The following is a 13,514-nucleotide window of genomic DNA, read 5'->3' on the forward strand; positions in this document are numbered from 1 at the left end:
TCCAATAGTTGCCCAAGGCAACAAGCCATTCTTTGTAGCTTTGTGTGCCTCAGAGCTGATACCGGGGTTGTGTCAATGAAAGAGAAGTAGAGATATGGGTAGTAGGAAGAAGGATGAGGAGAAGAAAAGATGTCTTTTAGTTCTTGTCTACTTCAGTGTTGCCTACAGTGAAGGACTTGTGGCCAAGAGGTAGATTATTTGCCCATACTTTGTGGTGCTGGAAAGATTTTGACAATGATTTCTCCACCTAGCTTATCATACAGTTTTGGTCTGTTTGAATGCCAAATTATAGAGATAGATTTAAAGAAGGCAGAAACTGCAGCAAATTAATGGCAGTGTTAAGGATTGTAATGTCCTCACTCCCCTGACGGATCGAACTGGACTTGGTTTTAAACCAATTTAAAGTTAAAAGTATGAGTTAATCTTTCAAAGTAGTTGTTCTCAGTCTTTATTTTGGATAATAATCACCTGAGGACATCTTTAAAATGTGGGTTCCCAGCCCCACTCACAGAGAATCTGACATGGGATGTCTAGCTTATTGCTGAGGAACTAAGGTTTTTATAAACCCCCCAACTTTAATTTTATAAATGCTACCAAGTGTTCAATCATATTTTGAAAAAAAAAAAACCAACCCTATTCTAAGGAGACATTTTTAATGGAGAAAAGATGGGAGTGAAAAAACCAAATTTGCCATTCCTGTTGGCCTGAACATGAAGATATCTCCTTTGAGATTCTTTACTTCTTAGTTTCCAACTGAAGTGTTCTTTCTGTCTCAGTATTTGAATGAATACACATGAAGGTTCCACTACTATGCTAGAATGTTCAACTGAGGGATCTTTAAGAATTTAACTTCAAAGGATAAAGACATGGAAAGGGCTATGAAGAGCTATAAAGCTCATTAAGGAGACAGGCAGGCTAGATCCAGAAATGCTGCCAACATGTGACTGAGTCTAATATGGTTTTCAGAAGGAGAGATCAGAAAGGATGTTTGAGAAAAACCATCAAAGAAACAATAGAAGAATATTTCCCAGAGCGGCAGTATGGCCTGATTCTCCATAATGAAAATATACATCAAATGTTGTACAGAATTAATAACAACAACAGTAACAACAACTCTAATATATCCTGGAAATATTCTCCTATTCTTAGAATAAAGAGTTTGAGTATTAAACAAATGAAAAATCTGGTTTATTTACAGATAAGTTTAAAGCAGACTGATATCAGAGAAACAATAGAAGAATCTAGGGAGCTCCTCTTTGTTGACCATCCCTTCTCTCTGTACCCATCATGATAATGTGCCTTTGAGTGAACTAGATCATACAAGTACCATGGATTGGAAGTTTGGCAAAGATTTAAAATTTCAGCATTTATTTCACACATATTTATTGAGGGCTATCATCATGCTGGGAAATGTTTTAAGTATTGTGTGTTGATTGATGAATAAGGCAGGTTAGATACCTGCCCTTACCCCTAGTGGAGGGAAGCAAACCATAAACTTGTAAGTATTTGAATAAGCAAAATAATTTCAGATTATTTTAAGTGCTAGGAAAGAAACAAGCAGATAATGGGATGGAGACTAACTTGAGGCTGCTTTCGATATGTAGTTAGAGAATGTGCGTTCAAAGGCTCTGCTGCTAATCGTGAGCTGCTTTAGACTCTTTATGTAGTGTCCAGCCTTTCCCAGTTTCTGTCAAATATAATGATCCACCAATGCCACTTCTGAGTATTTATCTAAAGGAAAAGAAAATATTAATTTGAAAAACTCCTCCCTCTCCCCCACCAGGTTCATTCCAGCATTATTTACAATAACCAAAGTTGGAAACAACATGAATGTCCATTGATGGATGAATGGATAAAGAAAATGTGGTACATTTCTAATGGAATATTATACAGCAGTAAAAAAAAAAGGAAGGGGGCTTCCCTGGTGGCGCAGTGGCTGAGAGTCCGCCTGCCGATGCAGGGGACATGGGTTCTTGCCCCAGTCCAGAAGGATCCCACATGCTGCGGAGTGGCTAGGCCCGTGAGCCACGGCCGCTGAGCCTGCGCGTCCGGAGCCTGTGCTCGGCAACGGGAGAGGTCACAACAGTGAGAGGCCCGCGTACCGCAAAAAAAAAAAAAAAAAAAGGAAGGAAGTTCTGCCATTTGTAACAACATGGTTGGACCTTGATGGCATTATGTTAAGTAAAATAAGTCAGACAAAGATAAATACCATATGATCTTACTTGCATATGGAAATGAAAACAAAGCAAAACCAAAAACAAACTAAATGATACAGAGAACAGGTTGGTGGTTGCCAGAGGTGGGGGAGAGGGAGGGCAAAATGGGTGAAGGACAAAGGCTGAAATTTCCAGTTATAAAATGAATGAGTCCTGGGGATGTTAATGTGCAGCATGATGACTATAGTTGATAATACTGCATCGTGTATTTGAAAGTTTCTAAGAGGAAGACCTTAAAATTTTTCATCATAAGGAAAAATAAACTATAACTGTGTGGTGATGGATGTTAACTAGACTTTGGTTATCATCTTGGAATATATACACATATGGAATCATGTTGCACAACAGAATAATATTATATGTGAATTATAGCTCAATAAAAAAAAGTAATAAAATTTTAGCTTGCCTCTTAGTCTCTGCCTCCTATTATAGATTTTATTATTCCTTTAGCTCCTCTTTGGACTTGTTGGATTAACTGTGTTGAACAGCTTATCCAGTTAGAAACTCATCCTGAATTCCTAAGTCTAGCCATTTGGGGGTATCCATTCCTTTTTGATGGGGAAATGGTGATGTGGGCACCTTTTATTTCTTGGAAGCCCATTTTCCCTACTTTTTCCCCTAAACTGTGGTCCTTGTTAGTTACTTACTAAATGCTCGGCATTAGTTTGCTCTATTTGTTTGACTGCTCTGTATGAGAAGCTCTTGAATCTGTTATCTCTATCCTTGTTGTGGTCCATCTTTCACATTGCATCCTGAAACTTGTAGGTAAATCATTTACTTGTTTACAAAACTTGCAAACCCTTCATTGGTTTATGATATGATCAAATTACTGGGCCCTGGCATTCAAGACCCCTCACAATCTGGCAACAATTAACCCAATTCCTTTCACAACCACTCTTTTTCCTTTTCCTAACATCTAGTTCACTTACTTCTCTTAGAAACTATACTCTGTCATCTGTCCTCAGTCTCACAGTTTTCTTAACCCTGTATGTTGAGGGGGAGCAGAATATGCCACCTCCAAATCCGCCACTTTGGCATGTGGACTGTTTTGAGCTGAAGGCAATTAAGACCCAGCAGACTCAGGAAGACTTTTTTTAATTTTTTTTTTTTGCGGTACGCGGGCCTCCCACCGTTGTGGCCTCTCTCGTTGCGGAGCACTGGCTCCGGACGCTCAGGCTCAGCGGCCATGGCTCACGGGCCCAGCCGCTCTGCAGCACGTGGGATCCTCCGGACCGGGGCACGAACCCGTGTCCCCTGCATCGGCAGGCGGACTCCCAACCACTGCGCCACCAGGGAAGCCCCAGGAAAACTTTTTACCTCTCCTTGAACTGCCTGAAAGAATCATATAGAGGGCCTGTACCAGAGAGAGCTATTACCAGAGACAACTTTTTATATCAGAAAGATGTACCTGCATGGCATGGCAAACATTTGCTTACCAATCATTTGCTCTTCTCATCTTGTGAACTGTCTTCCTCGCCTTTGAAGCCCTACACTCCTACTTCCTTCTCCTTAGCTTGGGATAGTATATATGCCTCAACTGCCAGATTGCTTTGAGTCTTCATGTCTTGGTGGGGATCTTGTAAGTATATAATTAAACTTAATTTTCTCCCGTTAATCTGTTTTATGTCAACTCAGTTATTAAACCAGCCAAAAAATCTAGAAGGGAAATTGTTTCCTCCCCTAAAATATTATGTTACATGAGCACTTCCCAGGACACTATGCTTCTAACCCAATTCAGGTTTCTCCTTATTTGTGAAGCCTTCCTTTATTCTTCCAGGTTGAGTTAGTTCCTCTCTTCTCTGTGCTTACCATAGCACCTGTTACTTACATGAATCATAATAACAAAGTTAAACTTTTCTTGAGTCCTTTACTCCTGGAAAGCAGTGATGGTTAAAGAAATCCATCCACCCTTTTGTGTTCTGAGAATTAGTTTACTGCAAAGAGCCACCTTTCCCCATATGACTTATATAAACTCATCTGTGTGTCCCTTTATTACTTATAGGGAGGCCAGACACAGACCGCCCCCCCACACCTTTTAAATTTATTTATTTATTTATTTCTATACAGTAAGTCTTTGTTGGTTACCTATTTTAAATATAGCAGCAGACACAGACCCTTTAAATTCCATTCTTTGCCTCATAAAGGATTCACTGAGCTGTTTGTCCCCCTGATCAATTGGAAAGTGTTTGAAACTAAACATTAGTTAAAATTCTCTCCTTTTCAGTCCCCTTAACTTTGACTCACCCTCCTCCTGACCCTGCATACAACCTCTCCTTAATGATCCCTCCTAAGGATAAAATATTCCCTGATTATCCCACTCCCTCTATACTGTGTTCTTCTTAGCCTGCTGACCCTTTCCTCTAAAAGAATATTCCTTTCTGCCTGACCTTTGAGATGCTTGAAGCTCTATGTTTGGATTATTTTCTCTATTACAATAGTCTCTTTCCCCTATTGCAATAATCCTTTCAAATAGTCTCTTTTTACCTAAGTCTAGATTTATTTTTAGTTGACAATAAAAATTACCAAGTTGTTTGTTTCGATAATGTACTCCCTTTCCCCCAGATTTGGAGCTGTTTATTGGAACAAGGAGAAAGCCAGGTTCCTATTTGTGTTCTTAGCATGCCTTAATCTGCCTGTGTCTCTGACTGTCCCTATGCCTGTTTCCATCTATTTCTGTTTTTATTTTAGTCTCTGAGTATGTCATTGTATCTCTTTGTCTGTCCCATTTCCGTCCTTTTCCTTCACCTACCTGTCTTCTTGAGGCCAAGCTCCTGTCTTCAGGTTGCTCCAGAGATATTACAGAGAAAGTAGAGCTGGTTCTTTCCCGGAGTCTGGTAGTTTGCTGACTGAAATCTTCAGCCTAGATTTCAGCTGCCTCTGTGTCAAAGGGCCTTATTATATCCTCCAGACAGGAAGTGAAAAACTGGTTTTACTTTCGGTTTTGTTTTTTCTCCCTTTAAAAGAAATCAGCTGATTTAAAGGAATCCTGCTTATTTATTTATTTATTTATTCGTTAATTCATTTATTTGTTTATATTGTGATTCCTGGGTGTTAAAATAACTGCAAATGGAAGACTAATGTTGGTATATGTGTGTGCATGCATGTGTGAATCAGTGGTGGAATGGGGTGAGCACCAGATAAAGAACATGGGAGAAACAGGATAGGGAAAGAATTTAGGAGAAGAGACATGGGCACATTCGAGTGTCTTCCTCAGGGAAGTTGCTTTAACTGCTTTACTGTTCTAGCTCTCAAGTCACCCAAGGACAAAGAGGAAGCATGCTCTCAGTGCTAATGAAACTTCTTAGGTTTTATTTCCTATAAAAGATCTCTCTAGAACTTGCTGTTTTTTTGTTTGTTTGTTTTGTTTTTTGTGGTTGATTTGAAAATTAACCATGTTTCCAACATTGTATTAGCGGATTTGGATGATTCAACACTACCGCGAGATAAATTCTTAACAGCATGTTGTGTGTTTATGGTGAGAAAGAGAATTTTACAGTTGTCTATATTTTATATTAGAGCTTTTTAGTAATGTTAAAAACCTGACTGTTTTCTCTCACACCTAAATCCCATGTAAAGCATTTTGTTTCATTGATTATTATCTTACTGCATGATTTAATTCATTATAATTTTGCTTGTAGATCAGTACCTCCTGCTCCTGTGTTCTTCAGTTTCAAGCTTTATATGTCTACACACGTCTTCTTGGAGGTGAACATCATACTCATTTTTCCCAGGTCCTCTAGAAAGTCTACCCACATTGTTTCATATTTCCCCTTACCACTCCCAGTACACCTGCACATCTCCACTACATGGACCTTTAGTGAGCTCTTCTGCACTGTGCTCTCAGAGCAGTTATACCACTCTTAATGATGCTCCTATCATGTTGTGCTGCACTGTAGCTGTTGCTTGTCTATCTGATTTCTCCCATCCCCCAAACCTGAAACATCCCACCTCCCTGTGTTCGTCCCAGTTGTGGGGGATCTGTCTTCTTCATCATTATATCCCAGATGTAGTGCATGAAACATATAGATGAACAAAATGTGTGATGATTGAATAAGGAAATTATCATATCTGTCAGAGCTTGTTTCCTTAGTTATATGTGAGGATATTAATATTATATATTAATATATAGTATTATATATTAATATATATAATATATTAATATAATATATAACATTAATATATATAATATATTAGTATATAATATTAATATATAATATTATATATTAATATATATTATATAATATTAATTTCAGTGAGTTGACATGAGGCACAAAGAAGGTATAAGGGCAGTTGGCATGGTGTGCTAACAATAAGACTTCACTTTTCCTACTTTTAGAATAGGAGTGTAGGTGTTTTCTAGTAAACAAGAGTTTAAATGTCAGTCATTAATTTGAGTCCGGGATCCAACAGTGACTAGCTATGTTTGCTTACGTCTTGAGTGTGGAGGGGCGACCGAAGTAATGAGAAGCAGCCAGGTGGTGGAATGAATTTGTGCCAGTAGCACTACCCACCTCACATACATTAATGAGGATAAAATGAGATAGGTTAATCCCACCCTGTGCTTGGCCTGCAGCAGACATTCAAATATGAATTCTTTTTTCCCCAGCACATTGTTTGAAGATCTAATCTGTCAGAACAAGAAACATCAAGTGGAGTGTCTTCAGCTGCAGTGCTCCTTCCAGTGTTTAATTTGATTAAGATTTCAGTAAATGTGTAAATTAATGAAGGAATTAAAGCAATCCCATAGAATCAAAATCATATTCACAAACAGGTTCATTTCACCACACAGTTACCGCCTGTTCCTCCAGGTCAACCCCCAATACAGAGGACAGACTCTTGGTTTCATCTTTTGGTTTTCTCTCAATTCCAAGAAATGTTTGTTTTTAACGTGAACTTCGGTTAAATGATTAGTGAATGTTTTTTGAAAGATGTTTTCTCCAGGCTTTTTTGTTTCTTTTTTTACTGCCAGTTTTTAACTTATGTTCTCTTTGAAAAATTATAGCCTTATTCTGAATAAACTGAGGGAAAAGGAATTCACCCAGACCTCTGCAGTGATACTAGAGAGAGCCAGTAATCCACCCAGGGTTCCATCCAGAACTGAAACTAGAGTGAGGCAAGAGAGGAACCCAGGGTAGAATGGAAATTGAGAGTGAGAGAGTGCTTAAATTTTGTACTCTAGGTGCCTCACTTGCTTCACCCTAATTTCAGCCCTACTTTCAGCTTCGGCTAAAAATCCTGAGGAATGGGCCAGTCCATCTCTAATCCATTGATTACAGAGAGAAGGGCAGCTGAGATCACTGGGTCTCTCTTGCCTGGCATTTTCCCCTGACCCTTTCCTTTTAGCTGGCTCATCTTTGGCTAAGAGAATATGTCTTTTGAGGGAGTCTTTTGAAATCTGGTGGGTGATACTTGCCAACGAAGAAAGGGGGTGGGTGGTATTTCTCCTCTTGCCTTCTTCTTTCTTTTGCCTAGTCAAATAATTAAAATGACATAAGACAGATTAACAGTAGAAAATCAAATTTAATACATATATATGGAGGATTAACATAAGCATGAGAAATTTGAAAGACAGTAAGGCAAGATGAGGTACATTTATTTATTTTACAGGACTAAGGAGAAGGAGGTAAGGATCTGGGATTTCAAAGGGAAGTAAGGTGATTCACAGGGAAATGTAGAGATTTAATGTTTGTTAAACAAATGTTTACTGGGCCATCTAGAGAGAATGGGATACGGAAGGACTTTGATTAAACTGGCCTTGCTACCACTACGCTGTCTACCACTCCTAGTTCATAATATACTGTAGTTATCTATAGTGTCATGTAGTTATCTTTAGTGTCATATAGTTATCTATAGTGATATCTCCCTCCTGGAACAGTCTGTCTATATTAAATTATCTTAGGCAGTTAGGTGGAAGTTCCAAGATTCTTCCTGGGTCTTTTGGACCTTGCTTGTCTGGAAATAATCTGTATGGCAGCGTGGCACATCTTGGGGCAAGCTTCACTGAATCCCATCAAAAGAGAGGAAGACGGGGAAGAAAAATCAGATAACCTAGGTGTTTTAGTAAAAACACAGTTTTCCTTTGTTTCAGTGCCAGATGCATGGAGGGGTTTCCCCACAGCAAGCAATTCTGCAACACCAGCCTGTTGTCCTACAATTTAACTTGATTCTGACACTATGTATCTTCCTAGATATACTGTTGGATCCCACAGTTTAAGGGCTCAGTCCCAGGAGACTGCTGCTGGCTTCAGATGCCAATTGCAAGTAGTAGGTCCCCAGATTACCCTCAAATTCTGTCTGACTTGGCTACAAATCAGAAGTTCCCAAGACCGCCTCTTCAGGTTTGATATATTTGCTAGAGCGGCTCAAGGAACTCAGGGAACACTTACTTATGTTTACTAAAGGTCTGGGTGGGTTCTGAGTGCAGGAGATTCTGTCTCTGTGGAGTTAGGGTACATCACCCTCTTGGTATGTGGATGTGTTCACCAAACTGAAAACTCTCCAAACCCCATGCTGTTGGGATTTTATGGAGGCTATGACACATAATATTGATCTATTGTTAATTTCATTTCCAACCCCTCTCTCCTCTCTGGAGAATGGAGGGTGGAGGCCTGAAAATATGAAACTTCTAATCATGGCTTTGTCTTTCTGGTGACCATCACCCATCCAGGAACCCACCCAGAGTTGCCTCATTAGAACAAAATATACTTCTACCACTCTTATAACTTAGGAATTTATGAGTTTGAAGAACCCTGTGTCAGGAACTGGGACAAAGATCAAGTATATATTTCTTAGTATAAATCACTGTATCATAAAGGGAAAGACACAGAGGCATCAGATCCTGCCTTCAGTGGACTTCTCTCCCTGTCTTTCAGGGCAGTGCCCAGCTGCAACCAGTAGTGCTTTGCTTGCCAGACAAGGTAGAAAGGAAGAACATCCTCCTTTTCTCCTGTGAACCCTGAGATTTTCCTGCTTCAGCTGTCTGATCATACCTCCAATCTACTCACTTCAGAAAATATGAATTTCTGAGAGAATATTCAGGTGGCATTATCATTGCCGATGACAGGGATACAAAAATTTGGGCTGACTTGTCCAGTTAAGGGATAGCTATTGACATTAGTCTCCTTGAAGTCATGTATTTATATGGAAAGTGGACTTAAACTCCATTGTCACCACTTTCTAACTATGCAACGTTGGGCCACTCATTTAATCTTTCAGTTTTTCAGTAACTAAGCTGGACCCTATGAGGCCTTCCCAGGACAGAACTGCCTGCCCTCCCATGTGCTCAACCTGCCTTGTTTGTAGAAAAGCTTTAGTCTCCCAGGAGTCCCCTGAGGAAGCCTGGCTCAAGAATTAATGATTGAAAGAATGTAAACTTGTAGTAACAAAAAAATAGCAGTTGGGCCAGGAGAACTGGTAACAATAGGTCAGCCATATAGCAAAGTCACAGAATCTTTAGTTCCCTCCTGAAGTACATAGATAATGGTGTCTGATGCAACTTCCTGAGTTGTTTTGCAGATACTATAAAACACCCACCAGGTTTAAGAAGTTAACTGCATGATGACTGTGAGCACATGGCCCCCAGACTGACTGGAGTCTGAAGACTGACAATGTTAACCCCTGTGACACCACCCTGTTACCTCACCTTCAACCAATCTGAGAATTATGCACAAGCTGATCATGCACCTGTGATTCTCTCCCTCACCTTGCCTTAAAATAAAAAGACTTTCCTGAAATCCACTGGGGAATTTGGACCTTTTGAGCATTAGCTACTCATACTCCTTGTGTGGCCCTGAAACGAGCACAGCACATTCCTTCACCACAACCTGATGTCAATAGATCGGCTTTACTATGCGAGTGCTAGTGGACTCAAGTTTAGTTCAGTAACATTTCATCTTACTACTTTTCATTGTATTGATGAAATGAGACAATTCTGGGCTTAACCTAAAGTAGGGGCTCAAAAAATTAATTCTTTCCATCTCTTCTTCCCATTCAAGTCCTGCTTAAAGGACCCTCCAGTGTAAACTCCATCTCAACCTCAGATGGGGATATTGAAACTGTTTATGAAAAACAGAAGATGGAATTCAAGGAAGCTTCCATCACCAAGCCAAGAGGAGAACCTCCTATGCCTTTCTAGACATTATGACAATTGTTATAATTGATGATATCGAATACTCTAGAATCCAGGATAAATATACACCAATATGAATCTAGAAAAGTAAATGTAGAGAATTTGTAGTGGATGGGGATTTAGGGTGGCCCCTATTTGAAGAACCTGAGGGATTTTCAGAATGGCCAGGTGGAGTGCAAAGGGCAATCAAGTCAGAAGCTTAATTCGGAGGAGTGGCCACCATGGAAGTGATAAGGATGGACTTAGGGAATAGCTGCCAGTAATATGGGAGCAGTTGTGGACTTTGCTCACTCTGAAAGGGATTCAACTGCATTCTGGTACCATTAGTGAATATTGAGAGCATTAGAAGAGATTACTAATTACTAACGGTACCCCTTGGGTTTGGGGTCATATTGAGGGGGAAGCAGATCCAGGATTTTTGTTAGTTTGGTCAAATAGAGGCTTGGAGTTGATGTAATTTGGGATACCATTTTAGGGGAATATTTTTGAACCCTCAAACTGGTTATCCCAGATATCTTGTTTACATATCCAATTCAAGCAAGTCTTATTGGTTCTACCATCAAATATATCCTGAATCAGGCCACAGACCATGTGTAGCACTAACCACCATCCTATAGAAGCTGCTATCATCTCTTTCCTGGATTGTTGCAGTAGTCTTCTAACTCATTCCCTTGTATTGTCATTGTCATTGTAGTCTACCCCATCTCTCTCAGTCTATTCTCCACACGGTATGGACAGTGACCCTTTTAAATTGAAAGCAAGATATCACTCCTCTGCTTAGAAGTCTCCAGGAGCTTCCCATCTCACTCTTAGCAAAAGTAACATTTCTTGCAATGTCCCACAAGGCCCTATATCAGTTTCCTCTCTGACCACTCTGTCCCTTGTTTTTGTGTGCTACAGCTATACTGGCTTCCCTGTTGGTCTTCAGGCATGCTTCCATCTTGGGGCCTTTGCTCTTATTCTGTTTGAAGAATTTTTTTTTTTCCCAGTCATACCTTCACTTTCTTCAGAATTATGCTCATATTTCACTGTACCCGGAAAAGTCTTTCCTGATGACCCTATATTAAATAGCAATCCTTTATGCCCAGTGCTCATTAACCTCTTTATTTTGCTATAATTTTTTCTTCTTAACACTTATCATCATCTAACATACTATTTATTTGCTTGTTTATTTATTGTCTCTTTCCACTAGAATGTAAGTTTTATAAAAATAAGGACTTTATCTTTTTCTTTGTTTTAACTCTTGAGTCACTACCTTTTAGAATAGTAGCTAGAACAGAGAATGCAGCTCAATGACTTTTGAACATATAAAATAGTAATAGTTTCTTTATTTTACCAAAATTGGATCATATTATATACATCTATTTATAATTTACTTTGTTTATTTAATATGTTCTCATATTTTTTCTCTGTAGATGTACAAGGAGTTGCCTCATTTTTCTTAATTTCTGTATTAAATTCTGTTGAAAAGATAGACCACTTTTCTCCTTAGCAAGCTCAAAGTAATGAACTTTTAAATGTTTTTCACATTTTGTTTTTATGTGCAATTCTATGACAAGTACTTTCCATAATTAGCTTGTATGTGTTTATGTATTTACTTAGAATAAATTCCTAGAAGTAAAACTGTTAGGTCATGTCCTTTTTTAAGGCTTTTGATATACATTATGAAATTGTCCTCCAGTGTACTAGTTTATATTTCTACCAGCAGTATATAGAGTTTTCCATTTCCATACTTGCTGGTTAACAGTGGCATAATTATTTATTTTAACTTCTGTTAACTTTTTATTTTGTTTCTTTTTAAGCTTATTTGGATATTAATGACATCTAAGATTTATTTATATTTTTTATTTCAGCTGTTTGGTTATGCATTTTAATATTCTACCCATTATCCTATGATGTGTTTATTTTTTCATGTTTACTTATACATTTTAAAATAAACTACATATTAAGGATGGCAAAATTTTGTCTTTATTATATACAGCAGATATTTTTTCTTTTCTGTTGTATCTTTAAATGTAATTGTTTTTGTTTTGCTTTATTTTTGCTATGTAAAAGTTTTAAATTTATATGAAATCAGATCTGTCGATATTTTCCTTAATATTGTCCGGTTTTGGTTTTATTACAAGGTCTTTCTCACTGAAATAGTATAAGTTACTCAAAATATTTGTCACTTCTATGGGATTTTTGTACTTTTGGATTTTTATGTAAAGTATGTGTCATTATCTATCAAATATTTTTCTAAATGATATACCATTTTTTTCCACTCACATTTGCTGAGCACCCCTCCTTTCTGTACTTACATGAAATGCTGACTTTATCTTATATCAAATTTCTGTTTTTGGTCTTTTTCACTGAATTCTTTGATCTTTTAACTTTTGCTTAATAGCATACCATTTTAGTTGCTTGTGCTTTATAAATAAGTGTAATATAGCATAAAATGTGAGCAGTTTTCTCATCATTATTAATCTTTTAATTGTTATTTAATGGATATTCTTATAAAATTATCCTTTCAGGTGATCTTTATAATTATTTGGTCACATTCTCTTATGAATTCTGAATATAATTTTTAGTATCTTCTTCTAGCCAAAGATCCACCTGAAGGGAACTTCTTAAGGTCTCTCTCTCTTTCTGCCTCTGACCTGACCTCATCTTTTTGATGACTTTATAAGTGGCTGTGTGATCTTTTTAGTAATTTTTGTTTGTCCGTCTTTGCTTTGTCACTCTCACTAAGGATGCGATGCTCTTGTATTCATTTTTATTCTGCTTGCAGTTGGCAGAACTCTTGGATTATAATATGTGGTCAGGAGATAATTTCTGAATGAATTGATGATTTTTCTCTCTGTCCTTCTCTAAACTGAAGTTTCTGCAGCTTTATGGGGGGATAATACCGTGCAGAAGTTTCACTAAGAGAAACAGATAGAATAACAAGTTTAGTGGGCCTAGCACAGGGCCCTACCAAACAGTTAAGCTTTGTTTTTTGTTTCCCTCTCCTTTGCTGTGGCATCATCATGGTAAGAAAAGAATGAGGATTTTTCAGCCAGATATATTTAGCTTCATTATTTTTTTGTTTTGTTTTTGAAGGTGACTTTATTGAAGTATAATTCTTAAAATAAAATTCACCAATTTTAAGTACATAATTGATGCGTCTTAATGAGTATATTCCATCACAT

General features: G+C 38.0%; 2 protein-coding genes across 7 annotated transcripts in view; one reads left to right on the forward strand and one right to left on the reverse strand.

The window, feature by feature from the left end:
- The window catches only part of LOC101325202 (interferon-induced very large GTPase 1-like), a 31,479-nt gene extending 26,366 nt beyond the window's left edge, over positions 1-5,113 (reverse strand). For 2 of the 4 annotated variants that reach the window (XM_004317833.4, XM_073807902.1), the window contains exon 1: positions 4,966-5,113. The gene's annotated coding sequence lies outside the window, so the exon portion shown is untranslated. Of the gene's footprint in view, positions 1-1,581; positions 1,732-4,965 lie in introns of all 4 variants that reach the window. The other 2 variants (XM_073807903.1, XM_073807904.1) reach the window with 2 other exon arrangements.
- The window catches only part of ZNF215 (zinc finger protein 215), a 151,792-nt gene that overhangs the window by 62,589 nt on the left and 75,689 nt on the right, over positions 1-13,514 (forward strand). The window lies entirely within an intron of this gene.

The sequence above is a fragment of the Tursiops truncatus genome, chromosome 8, assembly GCF_011762595.2.
Source record: "Tursiops truncatus isolate mTurTru1 chromosome 8, mTurTru1.mat.Y, whole genome shotgun sequence".
NCBI lineage: Eukaryota > Metazoa > Chordata > Mammalia > Artiodactyla > Delphinidae > Tursiops > Tursiops truncatus.